Genomic DNA, 5,954 nt, shown 5'->3' on the forward strand with positions numbered 1-5,954 from the left:
GCCCAGGTGGTGTTTACGGTTGTGTTTACGGCCGTAAACAGTTCACGACCGTGAACCTGTTCCCGGCCCATGTCTCATATATATATATATATATATATATATATATATATATATATATATATATATATATATATATATAGGGTGAGGAGTGCATGTGGGTGTATGGCTGAGAGTAGAGGACATAAGAGAAGAGAGAGAGAAAGGAGCATAAGTGTGTGTAAGTTTGTGTGAATCTTGTAAGGGAACTTCATTCATATCATCAATTCAACAAGATTCATATTATTCTTTTTCTCCTTCTCTTCTAATTTGATCCGACATCATCCATTTGATTGGGATTCCGCACCATCAAACGGATTGGATTAATACACATGCAGATTGGGGACTTATAAGTGGTATTAGATCTTGGATTGTATCAACCAATTTTGTCAGATACGGAGTGTATTTGATCTTATTTTTGAATGATTTTTGCGCTTTTGGAAAAAACTTTGAAAATTAGGGGGGGGGTTGTTCTTCGTGTTTTTGATAAAAACGAGTTTTGGATCGAATTATGAAGCAAAAAGACTGAAAAATGTCGTTTTTGTTCGTATCTGAAGCAGTGTTTACGACCTCTGAAGGGTTCTCAACCTTTGAAGGGTGTACATCCTTTAAAGGGTGTACGGTCATAGACCCGTGTACGTCCGTAGACCCGTGTTTACGGCTGAGAGTAGAGGACATAAGATAAGAGAGAGAAACGAGCATAAGTGTGTGTAAGTATGTGTGAATATTGTATGGGAACTTCATTTATATCATCAATTCAACAAGTTTCATATTCTTCTTCTTCTTCTTCTTCTTCTCTTCTAATTTGATCCGGCATCATCCGTTTGATTGGGATTCCGCACCGTCAAAGGGATCTGATTGATAAAAAAAGCAGATTGGGGACTTACAATTGGTATCAAATTACAATTACCTAGAAAAGCAAAGTATAAACCAATATTTTAGGTCCAACAGTAACATCAGAAGCTTACAGGATTTGTTTGGACAAAATTTAATCATTTATTAAGCCAAAGGACCACAAGAACATGCTAAAACAACTTTTGGACGAAAATGATAAAAAGCGAATTAAATCTGACATTATGCATAAGTTTGACTTATTGAGTACAAAGTTGAGTTCAGATAACAAACTTAATGTTGATAACACATCTGAATTTGATAATGACAATGATATGAGTGAAATATTTATAGAGGATGAGGTTGATTTCTCAGAGTTTGTTAAAAATGAACCCGATGTTGCGAAAGTCCCAATTTATGAAAGTTTTGTTGAATTCGCATGTCTTTCTGAAAATAATACAAATGTCTTAAAAAAAATTGCGACTATTTTTCCAAAAGTCCAAACTTTCCCTAACCAGGTTTTCAAAGTCAATGGGGGTAAAGAAGAATCAAACAGTCGAATTAACGTCCTTACTCGAAGAAGACAACACAGGTGGATGTGATGATTACTTTTGGTCAACTCCTATCGATAATGTTGACGAAACAATTGGTCTCTCAGAAATGACCTCGTGGAGAGTAAAAGGAAGATACGTAGCAGAACCTTTAAACAAGCTCAATTCCAGTTATGAGAAAGGAAGTCCTAGTGGAACTAAGAATGTTCCTAGCGACACATATTCAGTGCAAAACGAAACTCAATCAAGAAAGCCAACAGTGAAGGCTAACATTCACAAATCCTCATAATAGTTCGCAACGTAGAAACGTCAAAGGAACGCAAGATACAACAAAAATCTCAAGGAAAGAAAATAATTCTGGCAATCCGAAAATCCCAACTTCATTCACATTGAAAAACCTCTCAGTCAAAATGTGAAAGTAGCTTCAAATCCTAACCCAAAAAGCTCATCGCGAAGTCAGATTCGTAGTCCAAAGGATTCTAAACAAAAAGTTTTTCAAAAACCAATTCATTCAAAGCCAAAAAGCCTTGTACTGAATCCAAAACCTCACGACTCACAAACCAAGTATGCTTTATATCCTAACAAGACATCGAAAGATGTCAAGGGAAAAGGGAAGTTGGTTTCGGATCACCAAGCTCCAATCAAAAAGCCCAAAACTAACACAAAAGATACTAACCTAAAAGATAAGAGGATCAAGGTTTCTAAAATTATAAAGAAAGATAACACCACTCTAATAAAATGAACCTATATGGTTGATCTTGAAATTACTTACCCTATTTCTGTAAAAGCCTCACAAGGACCCAAACAACTTTGGGTTCCTAAATCTGCTTAATTTTTGCAGGCAATTCATGACGAACAGCTTGACACTGAATGGTATATCAATGGTGGCTGTTCGCGTCACATGACAGGAAGAAAGGAAGAACTTCGAGAATATAGAGAATTGAAAAATGGTGGAAGAGTGAAGTTTGGAAATAACTCACTTGGAGAGATCAAAGGTTACGGGATGATAACAAACAGAAAATTCTCCATTCGTAAAGTTGCTTATGTCGAGGGTCTGCAACACAATCTCATAAGTGTTTCGCAGTTAGTCATTGGTATAGGATTAAAGGTCTCATTTTACGAAAAAGGTTATGGGAACATAGAAAAGAAAACCAAAGTAGTCCTTCTAAAGTCTAAACACAAAGGTGAGATGTATCTGTTGAACATAAATCCGATACGAGGGATGCCAGCCATTTGCCTTTTAACGAAAGCTCCTACAAACGATAGTTGGCGATGGCATAGAAGAATTTCACACCTTAACTTCAAAATATCAAAAATCTTGTTCTTGGTGATCATGTGTGAGGGCTTCCTCTTCTAATGTACAACAAGGATCATCTTTGTGCCGCATGTGAAATGGGAAAGCAAAGCAGGAAAAGTCATCCAACAATGGTGAATATGAAAGTCATTGAGACACTCGAACTTTTGCACATCGATCTTTGTGGTCCATCTGCGATCGAAAGTATTGGTGGTAATAAGTATATTGTCGTTATTGTAGGTGATTTTTATCGTTTCACTTGTGTTTATTTTCTTAAGTAGAAATATGAAGCCACCCCCAAGCTCAAAGACTTCATAAAGCAGATTTAATTACAACTGCGAAACTTGGTTCACAATATTCTCAATGACAATGGGTTGGAATTCAAAAACCAGGAGTTTGAAGAATTTATGACTGCGAAAGGAGTGTCGCATAAATTTTCAACTCCATACAATCTACAACAAAACATAGTTATTGAAAGGCGAAACCGATCATTATGTAAGGCTGCAAGAACCATGCTCTCATTTACGAATCTGCCACTATATTTTTGGGTTGATGCGATTGGGATAGCTTGTTTCACCCCAAAACCATTCAATTCTTAAAAAACGATAGTCTGTCACTCCCTATGAAATCATAAACAAACGAAAACCTATCATATAGCTTTTCCATATTTTTGTTTACAGGTGCTTCATCTCTAATTCTAAAGAACAATGGAACAAATTCGATGTGAAAGCTGACCAAGGTATCTTCTACGGATATTCGCTGACCTTTGAGGCATATAGGGTTCTCGACAAACGATCAAAACAAATAGAAGAAACCTATTATGTCACGATCGACGATAGCTACTTAAAGAGGACTCAAGTGAATGACAGTCAATCAAAAGAGATCTTTCCTAAACCAAGCCCAACTACGATTCCACTATCCAATCTCTATTAAGAACTCATGCTACTATTTGATGAGCCAGAGAAGGCTATCTCTTCCAAATCCAAAGCGGCTGACAATAAGGTTGATGAATTAAAGAAGATAATTGACGACACTATGAATGATATGCACGGAGACCAACCAAGTGTGAATGGCCCACATGACACGAACACTACATTCCAGTGGGAGAGTTCTGAATCACCTTCCAATGCCACTTTTCAAGGGGGGAACTCTACTCCATAAGAGACTCACAAAAATCCACTCCAAGGGGAGAATCCAACACCTGATGAAGAGACATTCACATCATTCAAGGGGAGGAAAGATAATACGGATGATGATTTGGATGTACAGAATGATGATTCGGATAGACAGTCAAAATTTGAGGACATAAATGATGAATTGGATCCATCTTGTGATCTTAATTATCCTCCTCTGACTAAATGGATGAAAGATAATCCAAAATGCGAGTTATATGCGAATCGTCTTTAGGAGTTCTTACAAGAGCACAACAAAATGCGAAACGAACCGCTTCATTCTACAAAGTAGAATATTGCATGTTTACCTCATTCATCTCCAAATTCGAACCCAAAAATGTTCAGATTGCTCTAGATCATTCGGATTGGATACAAGAAATGCTGGAGGAGCTCAATGAATTCGAACGAAACAAAGTCTGGAGACTGATTCCTACTCCAAATGATGCATCTGTTGTAGGATTAAAGTGGGTATTTCGCAACAAGCTTGATAAAGAGGGAAATGTTATACGAAACAAAGCCAGACTGGTTATCAAGGGGTATTGTCAAGAAGAAGGCATTGACTACGTAGAGACTTTCGCACCTGTTGCTAGGCTAAAATTCACTCACATTTTTCTGGCTTATACAACACATTAGAATTTTGTAGTTTACCAGATGGACATCAAATGTGCATTCTTGAATGAGGAAGTTGAAGAGACATTGTATGTGGAGCAACCTCCTTACATCAGAAAAGAAAAGTATCCTAATCATTGTTATATTCTAGACGGAGTAGTCTATGGTCTGAAACAAGCTCCAAGGGCCTGGTATGAAACTCTCACTTGTTTCTTTAAAATTTCCAAATTTAAACAAGGTTCGGTTGACCCAACATTCTTTCGCAACAAAGAAGGTGACCACATAATGATTGTCCAAATTTACTTTGATGACATTATCTTCGGATCCACTAATCCCAACTTAATAGTAAAATTCCGAAATCTAATGGAAACAAAATTTGAGATGAGCCCAATGGGTCCAATTAACTTTTTCCTTGGATTAAACATAAGACAGAGCCAGGAAGGTATATTTATAAATCAGGAGGCATACACGAAGACCCTGCTCGCGAAGTTTGGAATGGTGGGAGATTCAAAAATGAAGGTTCCAATGGCATTCGGAATGAAACTAAGACCATATCTGGAAAAACCAGCTGTTGATATGACCCTTTATCGTTAAATGATAGGTTCATTGATGTATTTAACAAATATTCAACCAGAAATTATGTTTTCCATTTGTTATTGTGCTAGGTTCCAAGCGAATCCTCGTGAACCCCACATGGTGGCTGTCAAGATCATTTTTAGGTACCTAAAACGAACCTCCTTACTTGGCATATGGTATCCATCAAACTCAGGTCTCATTGTATAAGCATTTTCGGATGCTAATCTTGGAGGGTGCGGCCTGGATAGAAAGAGTACAACGAGAGGATGCCAATTCTTGGATGGTAAGCTCATAAGTTGCCAGTCGAAAAAGAAAACTTGCATATCCATCTCAACTACTGAAGCAGAGTACATAGCTTCATCCTCATGCACTTCACAAGTCATTTGGATTCAAAGCCAACTTCGTGACTATGGACTGAACATGAAACAAATTCCCTTATACTATGGATCTGAAAGTGTCATTCACATTTTTCACAATCCAGTGCAACACTCATAAACGAAACACATAGCACTTAGGTATCATTTTATCAAGGATCATGTGCAAGATGGTAATTTTGAAATACACTTCATAAGATCTGCTCATCAGTTAGCTGACATATTCACAAAAGCCTTATCTGAACCTACCTTCAATCGGATTCTTCAAGGTTTGGGAATGATAGAAGCTGAATCTGTTCCAAAACCGCTTTCGCTTTCATAATGACACTTTCATTTTTTGTTGTACTTTTGCACCCGCAGTCTAGAGCATGTCATGCAAATTGGTGTGAATGCTCTCAGTAATTCACATTCATCTTTTGTCATGCGAATTGATGCGAACGCTCACAGCCATTCGCAACCCTTGTTTATCGAGCGACTTCTTGCTAAAGCTTTACATATCTCATGATGAACT

General features: G+C 37.4%; 1 pseudogene; it reads left to right on the top strand.

Annotated features, from left to right (window-relative positions):
* The first annotated feature begins 4,091 nt into the window (after positions 1-4,091).
* Positions 4,092-4,517, top strand: LOC145095616 (putative mitochondrial protein AtMg00820 pseudogene; annotated as a pseudogene).
* The last annotated feature ends 1,437 nt before the right edge of the window (positions 4,518-5,954 follow it).

The sequence above is a fragment of the Lactuca serriola genome, chromosome 3 (assembly GCF_051521515.1).
Source record: "Lactuca serriola cultivar US96UC23 chromosome 3, Lser_US96UC23_V15, whole genome shotgun sequence".
In the NCBI taxonomy this organism is placed as follows: Eukaryota; Viridiplantae; Streptophyta; class Magnoliopsida; order Asterales; family Asteraceae; genus Lactuca; species Lactuca serriola.